Raw genomic sequence first — 16733 nt, 5'->3', positions numbered from 1 at the left:
CTTTTTCCCACCAAAATGCATCTGTTCTTCCTTGCCCTTTTCAGAGGTATATGTCCAAAATGTTGAAAAAGGAAGGACCTCTCAGAGAGCAGAGCCAAGAACTATGGGAAGCAGTAGACCAGGGAGCTATACCTGGTGGAATAACCAGAGCCCAATGAAGAAAAATGACCCTCCTCAGAGTACAGCAAACTTGCAACATTTTCCAGCAGTATTTCAGAAATTTGGGGGTACAGTGACTGTTAAGGTGCTGAGAAGTCATCTGCATTTTAGATGGAAATGTTATCATAATTATTCTATCCCTCTTCACATAGGATGTTGGGAATGTGGGGGTCTGTAATTCACCTCTTTAGTTCTTATGTCTCTGGATCAAAAGGAACTGAATTTGGATTCAGATGGAGATCTATCTATCTATCTATCTATCTGTCTATCTACATATGTGTGTGTGTGTAGATCTGGATATTTATAGAATAAATATAGACTGACTATCTAAGTATCTAAGTATCTAAGTTTATCTATCTATCTATCTATCTATCTATCTATCTCCAGAATGCTGTGATATATATATATATATCCATGCCATGATTGGATGTGACCTGATTGGATGTGGGATGTCTTCTTTTGGGGGTGGTATTTTGCATGAGATAGGCACAAACATAATTATGAACAAGAAAGTAGAGTGTGGTAGATTAGATTACTTAGCAAATATTGACTTATTTTCACCCCACTTTCTTCAGAAAAGTCTCTTTCCCTTCCCCATTGCTTTTAGACTTGACATTATAACTTAATTGGTCAAAGGAGTGTAAGCAGAAGTGGCAGTGTGCCGGTTAGAGGCTTATACTTTAAAAGTCACCAAATCTTTCTGCTTGTCCCTCAGGAAGCTCCAGGACACTTTAATGAGAAGAACATGGCCTGGAGTGGCTGTTGTCCATTCAGCTTTAGTCCAGAATGAATATACACAGAGCAGAGCCACAGAACTGTGAGTGTGAGAAAAATATTTATTGTATGCCACAAAGTTTGGGGGTGGTTTGTCACCAAAATAAGCTACCTGACATCGTGCCAGGTTAAATTCTTTGCTTATGCCCCAGTTTATTCATATTCTGGCCCATGTCCTAATTGGAATACCCAGTCACTCTAATTTTTAACTAATGCTTAATACTTTGTATATAGATTCAAAACTATAATAATCATTGTTCATTCATTCAAAAGTGTACTATAAATATTAAGTACAGAAGAATAAAGGCCCATGATATGAGACCAATTCTCAAAGGTTAAAAAAATATATATATATGTGTGTGTATATATATATATATATATATATGTATATATGAATATGAAGAGGATGGGAAAGTGAGGGAGAGATTGAATTTTGGTCAATAAAATCTTCATTGTCATTATTGCATCATCAATGTGTGCAATGCTGGAGGCGAGTAAGGAAAAAGAAGAACTGAAAGCTACGAGGAATTATGAAATAGAAAGTAAGAATGTTATAAACCAAAGAATTCATGTGTCATTATACTTGGAGCAAGTTAAAAGGGTCTTCATCTTTGTATACCTTAGGATGGGTAAAAAAGCATGGATTTATTTTGCTCTGACTTATGTTGTTAATGTTGTTAGTATACTTCCTGAACAGAGGAAAAAATTCTCTCTCTCTTGTCATGTTGACAGCTTTTGCTACATAAATAGATAGCTATGTAGGCAGATACTAAGGTGTGAACTTCCCCCATACATTTTAATTGGATGCTAGACTTGAAGTGTGGAATTGAGCATTTAAATGGTAAAGGTGCCCATCAAATAAGCCCAGATATCTGCTTTAAGTCGGTGCAGTGGGCACTGCAGAGTTAACAGTGGGACTACTTTGTTGTATATTAGCAGCTGGCTTGTAGATCCTAGAAGCAGACCTAAAGAGGGGTGTTTATGTGACCTCTAGAGAAAACACGTCTTTCCACATTTTTTTTTTTTCCATCTTAAATCACTTCTAGAACAGACTGCTTTGGAAAACAGCCTTTGAATTTTAAGTTTTTTGCAGATCAGAGATAAGCACTTTGATTATTTTTTTACCTCCAGGCTTTTTTGTTTGTTTGTTTTTGGCACTAGTGAAATATGAGTTGATTAATATTAGCTGACTCATAATTAATCCATTGATTAATTCACCAAATAAATATTTACTTAGTGTTTACAAGGTTACGGACCCTGGAGTCATTACATAAAAAAGCACAGGAATGGTCACTGTTATCCTAAAGTTTATATTTGAAAAAACCAGTAAATTATTGAAAGGAGAAATATATATATATATATAAGATGATTATAAATTGCAGTGTGTTATATAAACAAGGGACTAAGGCCCCAGAAGTAATGCCTGCGAAGGTACAATTTAAGCCAAAGCCTGAAGTGGGAGAAAGGCGCTGCCATGTGCATATGGAGAGGATAGCATTTCAGTAGAAAGGAAACAAATGATCTAAAGTAGAAAAAGCATGGTATCTCCAAAAAAAAAAAAAAAAAATCAAGTAGCGTGAAGAGTGAGGCCCAATGAAAAGGGTGGCATAAGGTGGGGTTGGAGTGATAGCTAGGACCCAGGTCAAACACACCCTTGTAAGACATAGTAAGGAGTTTATTCATTGTGTGGTGGACAGCCTTCAAAGGGTCAGTAACATGATTGGTTTGTTTTAAGATATCTTTGGCCAATGTGTGGAAAGCATGTTGGAGGGCCAAGAAAGAAAGTAGGGATACCTGATAGAAGGCTGTTGCAGTAGGTCAGATGAAGAAAATGGTGACCAGATTAAAGTCAATTAAATGCAATAAGAGAGACTCAGTATGTTGGTATGTTGTAGAAGTAGATCTGATGGGGACCCATTGATGAATTTTTATTGGGTGAATAAGAGAAAAAGAAGATATGATATGCCTCATGGATTTCCGATTTGAACCATTTCCTGAAATGGAGATTATGATGGGCAGGAGTCAAAAGTTCCATTTTAAGCACCTGAGTTTTAAAGTCAAATACTTAATTTGACTTAATTGTATTGATACAGTTGTGTTTATTTGTTGGGACCTTCCAGGAGAAGACTGAAGGTTTAAATGTGGAGATGAGATGGCTAGTGTAGAAAAAAAAAGGAGTAGTGCAGTATGATCAAACACATATACTCCTCTAAATGAATGCAAACTCATGAGCAGGAGGGTAGTTTCTACATTTACAGAACAGACATAGAGAAAAACAAATTTCCCTCTGAACCACAAACTCTGGTCCTAAACACCAACTTCCAGTGCACTGGTTTGGCATGTAATGTCTTCAACAATCTCACTAAGACATTTCTTTTCATATCTACATGTAAAAATTTTCCCCTCCCTAACCTTTCTTTTCTATTGAGAAGAGATACCTAGAATGGATGGCTTTTCATGGGGTGACTATAAAATTTATGGACCAAATTCAGACCCTTCTGAGAATAAAAAGGGAGTTAATAATAATAATAGAAATAATAATGATAACAGATGTAAGCCTGGAATGTCTTAGGCAAACCTGGACATGTGCCCACACAGGCTTTGGGTAATGTTGAAATTGAGTATTTGTTGTCTTCAGTGTTCTCCTTACTTTTCTACATTGCAGTTTTTAGTGTGCTTGCCCCAAACTCTGAAAGTTGTTTTCCTCTTTTGGATTATAGCAAGCTCCTTTTAAGAGTCAAATTGCACCAATTGTCTTCTGGGTATCTCCTTTGTTTTTTAAGTTTCCAATTTCCTCCCAGTAAAGAAAGCTAACATACTTATTATAAATCAAATAGGTTATATTCAAATCCATGCTAATCAGTAATTACTAATTAGTTAATGCATTTATTTTTTTAAAAAGCAACAAAGTCTGCATTGTAAAGAGGACATTCAGAGACAATTCCTATAACCCAGGAGATAGTTTCATTTCCTGAATGCAGGCATTGAAAAAGGTAGAAGAAAGTAATTTTGAGCATCCAAGACTTCTCATTCTCCATTTTTTTGTACTGTAGAATTTGCTGCCTATTGAATATCCTTGAAGCTGTAGCCCTCGACTATATAAAAGTTAGTTGGGATATTAAAAATGTCATATTTATCCTGCAGAAAGGATATCTTTAAGCCTCTGAAATCATTATTTTCTTCAAGAAGTTAGATCATTTCCTTGTTGCAGGAAGTGTTTCTATATTTCTTATTCCGTAAGGAAAGGAAGCCCTTAGAGACAAGATCCTCCATGCCCACAGAAAAGATCTAACCTTCCATAATAGGACATGGAGATAATTGCTTGGCCTTTTCACTGTTTCATTCCATCCTCTGCTTCTTGATGGTGGCTGTTGTCTGCCATTCCTTCCCTATGTGGTGCTGACTAATCCGAAGACTAAGCCTAAGCCATTTGGAAGGAAGCAATTTAAACAATTTAATTACTTTCCTTTGTATTCTTGGAGTTCTGTCAGGCCCCTCTCCTGATGGGCAACTTTTTTTTTTTTTTTTTTGCTATTTTTTTCCCTTTGAAACAGCTAACTCTTGGTTTCTTTTATTGTTAATGTATTTTATAATCATTCTATTTTCCTCCCACTCAAAGGAGAAACATTCTTAAAGTTCAGGAAAGAAAGAGGACTGCATAAAGTCTCTATAGTTAAAAATCTTCAGACTCCAATGATGATGGCTTAGATTTGGGATTAAATATGTAACTATAAAGTTTTGGATTTGACCTGGTATATTATATGCATGAAATAAAATATTTTTATCTATTTTTTTCTAACCATCCTTTAAGCCACACACCAAGTGATTAGAAAAAAACTCCTCCATTTGTTCACTGTCATTAACTTTTCAGAATAGAATAAGTTTAAAAATAATTAATGTGTAGGCAAGCCAGTAGGAATGCGGAAAGAGGGTATAAAGTAGGTTAGAAGAAAATACTAATGACTCTCTTTGTCACTTGAGCCCATTCTGAACCTCTCTGGTTTAAAAAAAAAACAAACAACAAACTGTCTCTTTTTTGGGTTGAGAGAAAAAATATGTTTTATTGGACTATAACTATTTCTATGTAATTATTAAAATATGATAGTTTCAGGTGTACAACATAGTGATTTGATTTGATCTTTTTTATCTTTTGAGAGAGAAAATATTTTAAAATAGTGTCAACTGTCCACTAGTGTCTTTTTCTCTGTCTTTGGTCTAGTTGTGGTAAAACTGGAACCATGCCAAATAGGGATGTATTATTAGAAAGAAAGTTTATAAGTCAAAAGAGCTGACTCTAGAATTTTTTAATAAGTATAGTGAAAATCCAGATCAAGTAATGTCTTAGTTTTGAGTGTCACATTAAGGAAATGGAACTACATGATTATGAAAAAGAAGAGAAGATAATTTTTTTTGGAAATACAGATCTCCACTTGAGAGGATCTTAGAAAGGCTGTGGTTATCCTGTTAAAGAGGAAATTAAAAACTAGATGACAAGACTGTGTGAGTTTGGTAAGGAGCACTTTGCAGAGTCAGCAAGTTCCTCTGTTAGTAAAAATTAGAGAATGAATGCAGGCTTATAAAAATAGAATTAAAATAAGAATATCTAAGTAGCTGTAGCAGTGGACCAAGAGTGGAAGGAATGAATACAAAGTCTAGATTTGAAAAGTAAATCCTCCCACTGAACCTTAAATTTTCTGATACATGGTTGAGTTTAGAAGTCCAAAAAAGAACTAGAAATTGTGTCACTATATGTGACATTTTCTTTTTTTGAAGAAGGGGTCTATAGCTGTTATCAGATTCTTAAAGAACCTCTGTGGTATAAAATAGTTTGAAGTCTATTTGAGCCCCATAGATGCATATATTTATAATATTCTATGGCGACTAGAACAATGGGATTTCGGAAATCTTTTGTTTCAATACAACTTCTCCATTGCTTAAAAACAAATTGCTTTTTAAAAATATATGGAGATTCCTCAAAAAATTAAAAATAGAACTACCATATAGTCTAGCAATTCCACTCCTGGATATTTATTTTTAAAAAATATTAAAAAAGCAAAAAAACCTCCACTAATTCAAAAAGATACATGTACCACTGTGTTCATTGCAGCGTTACTTACAATAGCCAAGATAATGAACACAACCTAAGTGTCTACCAAAGGATAATGGATAAAGAAATTGTTAAATAAATAGAATGGAATATTCATCCATTAAAAAAGAAAATCTTGCCGTTTTCAGCAATATGGATAGACCTTGAGAGCATTATGCTAAATGACTCAAGTCAGAGAAAGACAAATACCGTATGATCTCACTTATATGCAAAAACAAGCAAACAAACAAACTCAGAGATATGGAAAGCAGATTGGTGGTTGTTGGAGGTAGGTAGAAGGAGAGTGAGCAAAATGGGTGAAGGTGGTCAAAAATTACAAAACTGCCAATTAAAAAATAAGTAGGTCATGGGGATATAATGCACAGCATGGTGACTATAGTGAATGATACTATATTGCATATTTGAAAGTTGCTGAGAGAGTCGATCTTAAAAGTTCTCATCACAAGAAAAAAAAATTCTAACCATACATGGTGACAGATGTTAACTAGATTTATTGTGGTGATCATTTTGCAATATATACAAATATTGAATCATTATGTTGTACACGTGAAGATAATATGTTATATGTCAATTATACTTCAACTTTAAAAGATGAGGGCCAGTATAAGAATACTTGCTATCAATACACTATTGTTTCTTAGAAAAAAAATTTGCTTTGGGGGTAGAGTTCTTATTACACCAGTCTTGAATGGCTGTATCAAATAAGGCATACCAGTGATGGAACAACCATGTCAGATATATAATTTTGGGTAAGATGAAATTAATATCTGGATGCAACTGACTTTGAAGATTCTGCCAACCAGAGCTTCATGCATAGACTGTCTGCTGTCTAACTCTGTACCCCTTGGGCCATTCTCTTGCTCTGGTGTTCATTAGTAACCACAGAAGGCAAAGACCATTTTGTATTTGTTTATACCTTCTCTTTATTGTATTATCAGATGCCCATAAAAGGAAATGTGTAAATGAACCCTAATGGTGATTGAAACCAGTTTTTCACCAGTAAGCAAATACCTTCTCTGGAAAATATAACTGACCTAGAACAATTTGTCTCTGGTGCCTTTTTCTTCCCATTCATGATGCTTTAGCGATGACTCTCCTTTATCAGTTATTTAAGTTCTTATATTCAGGAACTTTTAGCGAAAGGAGAATTCTACATTGCATTTTCATCTTACTGTATGTTATGGTACAGATAGTCTTGTTTTATAAATGTTTATCAAAACTGTCAGTTACTAGAAATTGAAATTGGCATTTCTATTCTTTACTCTTCAGTGACTCACAGAAACTTATCCTTTGACTCACCCATACACTTAAATCTTTTCACACGTTAGGAAAAAGTTCTGGAAATGAAAATGTTGGCTATTTGTGTTCTTTCCAGAATTGGTCCAAAAAGTAGGTACAATAAAGCTGCTTGCACTGTGTCAGCATCTCCAGATGGTAAGAGAAAAACTAAGTGCCGGATCCACAAACCCTCCTTCGTCTCCCCCTTCTGAAGTGGAGAGTAATAATTATTGATCTGAAAGTTGAAGATACTTCATTGGCCTTTAAGCTGTATTGAAAACAAGAATTATATAAAAAATGATGTTATTTGAATCATCTTTTGTTTTGGTTTTTCTCTCTCTGTAGCAAATTCACCCATAGCTATCTACTTCAATTACTTCTAATAGGGCATCATATTCAAAATTTTATTGCCAAATCGTCCTCTCTTTTTGAACTTCAAACCAGTACACCCAACTCCCTTCCTTATAGCCACATTTATAATTAGAGTAATTTCATTAAAGCATAGATTAAATTCTATCACCTTGTTGCTTAAAGTCATCCACTGACTTCCTATTTTTTTTTTTTTTTTGTCTTTTTGCCATTTCTTGGGCCGCTCCCGCGGCATATGGAGATTCCCAGGCTAGGGGTCGAATTGGAGCTGTAGCCACCGGCCTACGCCAGAGCCACAGCAACGCGGGATCCGAGCCACGTCTGCAACCTACACCACAGCTCACGGCAACGCCGGATCGTTAACCTGCTGAGCAAGGGCAGGGACCAAACCCGCAACCTTATGGTTCCTAGTCGGATTCGTTAACCACTGCGCCACGACGGGAACTCCTGACTTCCTATTTTTAAGATACAATTCAGTATCTTAGTGTACAGACGGCACCTGCTTAGCTTTCTGGCCTCAATTTTTATGTCTCTTCTTCCTTTGGGACAAAGACTGCATAGATAGGCACCTTTTCAGAGCATAAAAGGAAGATTCTATTTCTCATTCTCTCTTGCTCCTAAATTGGGAACAAATGAGCAGTTTTCATCAATAGAATGTGAATGAGAGGGATGTACCCCATTGACAATACCAGCATTTCCCATGTGATCCGCTCTCATCCTTGGAAGAGAAGAATTCTGAACTGACAAGTCCACCTAATGGAAGGAGTCCGTACCTGAATCATGCTCAGAGAAGAAACACCCAGAAGAGCCACCTGACTGGCTTTGGACAAGACTAAGACATACATTCTCATTCTGTTAAATTGTTGAGACTTTGTATTATTAACCAGAGTACTTGTGTTTTTTATCCTAACTAATTAGCTTCCATCACAGGGTTTTTTATTTTATTTATTTATTGTCTTTTTAGGGCCGCACTTGCTGCATGTTGAGGTTCCCAGGCCAGGGGTCGAATTGGAGCTGCAGCTGCCAGCCTATGGCCTGGCCACCGCCATGCCAGATCCAAGCCACGTCTGCAAGCTACACCACAGTTCATGGCAATGCCAGATCCTTAACCCACTGAGTGAGGCCAGGGATTGAACCTGCGTCCTCATGGATACCAGTCAGTTTCATTTCTGCCGAGCCATGATGGGAACTCCCATTGCAGGGTTTTTTAACATTCAGTTTCTTGATCACATCTAACTCTCTTCTGTTACAGGGCCTTTGTACATGTTAATCTTACCACTAGTAGTGCTCCTTCATTTATTCTTTTATTCCTGCTGATTTTCCAGCTATCAGCTTTAATCTGCAATCTATATTATTTCCTTATTACATTAAAAAAAATCTGTATTTTTCTTTCATAAAACTCATTAAAATTTGTATTGTATTTTTTTTTTTGCATTGAAACAGGAAACTATAAGCTCATTTTCTTTGATTTAGCCCTACCTCTTAAAAATTTCTGCTAATACCAGAGGTTGCAACCTTGAATTGATAGTTGTTCACAAGGAAATTGGAACAAATAAGTTTTTGTTGACTCAGCTACAGTAGGGTAACACAACTCTGAGATAAAGAAGCATTCATAGATGGTTGGTAAAAATAAAAGCTGACGTCTCAAGGCCCTTTGATTTAGAGGTTAAGACTGTACATTTGTACCCAGATTATATGAAGGATCTCTTTGTATCAAACTTGTACCTGTTCTGTATCTTGTAATCATAAAGGTGTGCTAGATAATTTATAAGAAATCCACTTGAGACATCTAGATTTTATTAGTGTTATTTTCTGTGAGATATCAGTACACATTAAATGGTTATCTTAGAAAAAATCAGCTTTTAACCATCAGCTACAGCTTCACATATATAAGCAACTTTAATTCCCTCATTATGTGAAAAGCATACTCTTTAAGAATATAGTCAAGATTGATTATAATAACATACCAGGTCAGTAAACATATTTTTTTCTTAAAGACAATATAATTACAAGAATTTTTTCCTGAAAATCATGATGTTCCATCAAAAGGGAGCTGGGATCAGGAATTCTTCAACTGAAACATACATTCAAAGGTAAAAGAGGCAGCTCAAGACACATATAGGCTTCAGTGAGAAGGATCCTAATCTCTGTCCTTCTCCTGTTGGGAATCATGTCAGTGTGAGACTACTTTCCCCTCGGGAATCCTTTTTAGTTGAGAAAAGAATATATGTCTGCCTTGAAAATGGCTCCTATGCCTCAGGAATACTGTCAATGAGGCCCCCCCCTTTTTTTAATCAATGAAAGTGAGAAATTGGCCAGTCCTCCCAATGGGGCTACTTTGCTTTCTATAAAATGAGGCTTTGTTGAGTCTGAGGATTTCTTTCATCTGATTATGGCAAGTCTTTTCTTACTAAGTGGGTTGAGATAAAAAGCTTGTAAGCTGGGGCAAAAGGTAAAATCTTTAGGCATCCTTCCTTGAGAGATACAGTCCTCAAATGAAGATTATCATCTACAGGAACACCTAGGAATTGATAGTCTAAGTATACATGTCTTTTACTGAAATTTGGTTAAAGAAGGTATGCAGAAGAGAACATTTTTGGGTAGACTGAAATATTCTAAATATATTTAGAGCTTTACTTGGTTAGAGATATATTTAGATATACACAAATTTGAACCAGTTCACAAAATATCAAAAAGTAGAATATGCTCCTAAAAGAATGATCACTTCTTCAAAGGCTGACTCTCTGAATTGTGTCCTAGTAATATCACAGTTTATTGAGCTGAGTTAATATAAGCACGGTCTTCTAATCACTCATTCATTCATTTAATAGATATAGTTATTCGGGTACTGCTTTATGTATTGTGGATAAAAAAGTATACAAAGCAGACGAAATTCTCTGCATTCATGGATCTAATATTCTAGTAGAGGATTGCCAATGATAAATAAATTTAAATGAGTAAATTACCCAGTAAATTACAAGGTAATAAGTGCTATGGATACAAATAAAAAAGGATCATTGACAGCAATTTGGGGGGGATTTAATGTGTGAAATTAAATATCACGACCAGGAGGGGCACACTAAAAAACATGAACAAAGCTTGAGATGAAGCAGTCATGTTTGGAGGTACCTGGGGAAAGACAAATCCAGGTAGCAAATCCAGGAAGATCCTGATCAGGATACAAATTTCAGAAAAGAATTTGAGCATCTTTTTTTTTCCTCAGCATTTTTGATGCACAGGTTTACACAGAGAGTTTTAAAAATATTGTGAATGTTTCAATTCCTAAGTTGGGTATGGCATCATGATTGCTTATTTTATAATTATCCTTCATAGCTACTATCTACATTGCATATATATTGCACTGTGTAATATATATTTACATGATACGCATATCACATGTGTATGCATATTTGGATAATGCTAGCTGCTGAACCAATAATTCCCCAAACTAGAAGAGTAAAGTTTATTTCTTACTCATGTAACAGTTTAATCAGGGTGTTCCTCGTTGGAGAATAGCATTTCTTTACATGATGATTTTAAGGACTGAGGTTCTTTCCATATCATAGTTCCGCATTGGCAGAAAGAGAGGGAATTGAGTCCAGTTAGGAACTATTTTTAAAAAAGCCAAAGTTTTATGTAAATTGTTAAATATGTAATACATACAAAAAAAAGGTATGTGTAATTTTAAGACAACTAAAATGAATACCCATATATCCTCTCTGCAGTTAAAGAAACAGTTATTACTGCGCCTTCAAAGTTCTGTCCCCAATCATACGGTCCTTCACCCCAGAGGAAATCACTATCCTAAATTTTCTATTAATCATCCTTTTGGAATTTGCCATATATATGAGCATTTCTCTGTAATGCGCTATATCATTTTTTCCTGTATTTAAACTATATAGTTGGAATATTATTGCATATTTTCATCTCTGACTTGGTTCTTTCATTTAGTATTGTTTTCTAATTCATGGGTGTTGTTACTTGTAGTTATAATTCACTCATTTCACAAGTGCTTATTATTCCACAGTTCGAGTATACAACAATGTATTTTTAATTTCTCCTGGAACATTATATCATTTTTTTTCTCCAGTCTTGCTACTACACATACACTAGCAATTCTCTAGGACATTGTTTTGGACATTTTTTACATACCTCTTCAAGTTCTTTTACGTTCCTATGTATCTTTAGCATTTTCTGAACCTCAGCTGTTGCAAAGACTAATATGTTGTATTGATTGGCCCTACACCTGAATCCTCTGGCTCTTTCTGCCACTTTTGAATTTGATAAGTGACTGTCACAGAGAAAAGTATGTCTTCCCAAACAGCTGCCAAAGGTTTGGTGATGCAACCTGAAGTGAGACAGAGTTGACTTTCTTGTGGGTGAACTTTGACCAAGAAAGAAAATAGGAAGGAATAGATAATTACTCTGTCCTTTCCTGCATGCCCTGGACTGTTCTAATGCATGTTTTCTTCTGCAGAGCCTTTTCAGAATCATCCCACATGACCATGTGAGATGCAGCTGTCAAATAACAGCTGTTGGCCATTCTCAGCTCCTCTTAAGGCAGTTACCAGTACAGTAACTCATCACCTTATATTACTTTTCACCTTTCCCTGACTCACTTTCATTTTCTCTTAAATTATTTGCCTTGAGATTGCAACTCCTAAATTAACCATTGACATTAAGACTCTTTTTAATCCAGGTGAAAACAGTTACATCTAGACAGTAATTTCTGGATCTTGGCTTATTAATCTGTTTTCCAAAATGTTGTCCCACTAGCAATGAAGTGAGGGTTCCCATTATTTTTGTTAGAATATCCAACACTTATACTTTGCGGGCTTGAAATGGCGTTTCCCTGAGTCCTAACTATTACAGTCACCCTGTTGTGATAAACAGTAAGATCGATTAGGCAAAGCTCCAGGTCTGTGTCTTGGAAGGCACTCAGTGGAAGTTAGTTTTCCCTGTCTTCCAGTTAGTTTTTTTTTTTTTTTTTTTTTAGATTTTAAGGGCAACTATTTTTTTTTTTTTTGCTACTGTAATTTTTATTTATTTATTTATTTATTTTTTCCCACTGTACAGCAAGGGGGTCAGGTTATCCTTACATGTATACATTACAATTACAGTTTTTCCCCCACCCTTTCTTCTGTTGCAACATGAGTATCTAGACATAGTTCTCAATGCTATTCAGCAGGATCTCCTTGTAAATCTATTCTAAGTTGTGTCTGATAACCCCAAGCTCCTGATCCCTCCCACTCCCTCCCCCTCCCATCAGGCAACCACAAGTCTCTTCTCCAAGTCCATGATTTTCTTTTCTGAGGAGATGTTCATTTGTGCTGGATATTAGATTCCAGTTATAAGTGATATCATATGGTATTTGTCTTTGTCTTTCTGGCTCATTTCACTCAGGATGAGATTCTCTAGTTCCATCCATGTTGCTGCAAATGGCATTATGTCATTCTTTTTTATGGCTGAGTAGTATTCCATTGTGTATATATACCACATCTTCCTAGTTCAGTCATCTGTCAATGGACATTTGGATTGTTTCCATGTCCTGGCTATTGTGAATAGTGCTGCAATGAACATGCGGGTGCACGTGTCTCTTTTAAGTAGAGTTTTGTCCGGATAGATGCCCAAGAGTGGGATTGCGGGGTCATATGGAAGTTCTGTGTATAGATTTCTAAGGTATCTCCAAACTGTTCTCCATAGTGGCTGTACCAGTTTCCATTCCCACCAGCAGTGCAGGAGGGTTCCCTTTTCTCCACAGCCCCTCCAGCCCTTGTTCTTTGTGGATTTATTAATGATGGCCATTCTGACTGGTGTGAGGTGGTATCTCATGGTAGTTTTGATTTGCATTTCTCTTATAATCAGCGATGTTGAGCATTTTTTCATGTGTTTGTTGGCCATCTGTGTATCTTCCTTGGAGAAATGTCTATTCAGGTCTTTTGCCCATTTTTCCATTGATTGATTGTTTTTTTTGCTGTTGGGTTGTCCAGTTAGTTCTTGTAGCCATAATACTTTTGCCAATTTGATGACTGAATTTATGCTCTATTACTAAGACATCTTTATTTGCATCTAGGAGTGTCCTACAACTCGGTAGTCTGCAAATGAGCTGGTTATTTACCATGTGCTCTACCCTCTCAATTATGTTCCTTCTCATATATCCTAACTTGGTTATCTTCTAGACATCCAAGATAGAAAACTGATACTTTCTTTTCTTGCTTTTGTGGACCGCACCCACTGCATATGGAAGTTCCCAGGCTAGGGGTTGAATCTGAGCTGCAGCTGCCTGCCTACACCACAGCCACAGCAATGCAGAATCCAAGCCACATCTGGGGCCTATACTGCGTCTTGTGGCAACACAGGCTCCTTAGCCCACTGAGTGAGGCCGAGGATGGAACTCGCATCCTCATGGATACTGGTAGGATTGTTAACCCGCTTAAACACAATAACTCTGAGAACTGATACTTTATCTTCCTTTTCTACTTATTCTTATCTAATACATCAGTAAATCTCACCAATCAAGTTTATAACATGACTCAAAATTCTACTTTTCTTCTGCTCTTTTGCACATGTGATCTATGTCCTTGAAACCTCTTGAGAACAGGAAGATAGCATTTACATTTATATTCTAACTTGAGGGTTGGAGTAGGAAGAGAAGGGCTTACTGGTAAGTGAAGAAGCAAATTCCTAAAAAGGTACCAACCTTTTACTGGCTTCCTTACCTTTTCATTTCTCACATTTTTTCCCTCTGATGTCTTTTCACTATGACCATAATCACATCCAAATTTTTGCATAAAAAGCACAATATTAGTTTATCTTGAATCCTCCGTAGAACATAATAAAGGGACTAGAACTAGTAGACACTCAAAAATTTTTTTTAATAAATAAATCCCTGTATGTTTATTATTAAAATTTTAATTTGAAGGAAAAGGATCTAGGAACTGAATTATACTGAATATAGGAAGTTAGCATTTTCCTTTTCATTCGTATTTATAAAGACCTAATTTATAAGTTCTTTTGTATGAAAAATGTTATTTTCCCTTGTTATGTGATCTATTTTATTCCCGCATTTCTGCCTTTTAAATTGCATTTCCACTTCTCTACTTCTAAATTTTATTTTCTCTTTATCCAGTTTATTTGAACATTTTCAGCTTTTCAATAATTAAAAAAAATGTTTAGATTGCAGAGCCTTGAGAAGAAATATGAGCAGCTTCTTTTTACTTTGAGTGGTTGAGAGAAGCTGCAACACAGCTGCCTTTGTCACAGGTAATTTAAATCACAAACACCTACTGTGTTTAAATTTTGTTCTGTGTAGTGGTTTGTATTTTTAAGCTATTTATGGCATGCAATTTCATTTCTGGGATTACTATCATAAATTGATGGACAAAATGCCTAGAGAGGAAATGTGTTTAAGAGGATAAAAGATGAGGGGATGATGAAGCTGGGTGAATTCAAATGGCTAGATTATTTAGCCTCAAAGTCAGTGAACACCTAAATCACTCAGGTGGATGTTTATCTTTAACCCTTATGTCCTCAGGCTTCCCAGGATGAGGTGAAATTTTAATTATGCTGCTGGTGAAGCCAATCACGTTTGATCAAAAAAATCAACTCTTTATATGCTTTTTGTTCACTAGAAACTAACATTGCATCTCTCACATTCATTTATTTCAAGAGCTAGAGAAAAAATTGCCATCACTTTCAGGTTTGTTTTATTTTAAATATTCACATGTGTTTTTCTGAGTTTTTAAATCACTGTTTTTTTAAAATCATGGTCTGTATTTCCTCATCAATTTCCAGGTCTTTCATATTTATTTTAGCATAGATAGCAAACTTTGTGAACTCTTTTATGGGAGAAATAATGTACTTTTTCTTCTTTTTAGGGCTGTACTCGAGGCATATGGAAGGTCCCTGGCTAGGGGATGAATTGGAGCTACAGCTGCCAGCCAACACCACAGCCACAGCAACACGGGATCTGAGCTGTGTCTGCAGCTTATATCACAGCTCACAGAAATGCTGGATCCTTAACCCACTGAGTGCGGCCAGGGATCAAACCCACATCCTCATGAATACTAATCGAGTTCATTACCACTGAGCCACAACAAGAACTTCTGTAAATATTTTTTTATGCCTTGGTATTTCTTAGAATTATCACATCTTATCACTTTGCTATTTCCTCATGTTTTCAAAAAGTAACATCAAGTTATGCACTTATAAAGTTATGGGTTTGAAAGTATTGTGGTCCCTTCTCAAGGCAACTAAAAACATCCTTAAATATTTGTAAAACATTTAAGTCTAGTAGTCAGTAATTTGGGTCATTGACTAAAAAATTATTTATTTTAACCAAAATGAGATTAAAGTTTCAGCCAACCCATCTGGAAGAATATTTACCATGACCAAAACACCAATGCAGGCAACTAGCCTATTTGGAACTAAAATGCGTACATAGATCTTTTTAAATTGAATTGCTTATTATTATACACACACATACACGCATATATATATATGTATGTATACAATACATATATACATACGTATATATAAATATTTTAAACAATGTACCATTGCCAGTAGAATTTTTCGATCCTGGTCATTGTTGGGATCTATTCTTAATGGAAATAGCATGTGATTTCATAATTTAGTTGTCAAATGCATTGACATTTGACTAGAGATAATACCAAACATTGCTCTGGAAAACAATTGATCATCTTCACCCCAAATGATGATGGAAGTATGGTATTTTGTAGTTGAGGAGTCTGAGTTTTAATTTTTAGTTTTGAACTGTGTTAATAATGTGTGAAATTATGCCAAAGCCCACAGTTGAGAGTTATCCTACATATTCCACCTGTATGTCTCACCTAGGTTACTGGACATATCTGTATTTCAATACCTTCATTTCTAAAACAGGAAATTAGACTAGGTAATGTGAAATTTGATATTACACCTCATAATAGTCATCAAATTCAGGAATGTCTGAAACATTGGTTCTTTTACTGTGAAATGAAAACCTGTGATATGTTTGAAATGAATATGCAAATGAAAATAACTTTAA

Source organism: Sus scrofa, chromosome 8 (genome assembly GCF_054392235.1).
Source record: "Sus scrofa isolate SSC_HxYL_T2T_F1_AM1 chromosome 8, Sscrofa_HxYL_maternal_Yorkshire_Landrace_v2.0, whole genome shotgun sequence".
NCBI lineage: Eukaryota > Metazoa > Chordata > Mammalia > Artiodactyla > Suidae > Sus > Sus scrofa.
The sequence above is the reverse complement of the archived record's forward strand: the minus strand, read 5'-3'. Positions refer to the sequence as shown.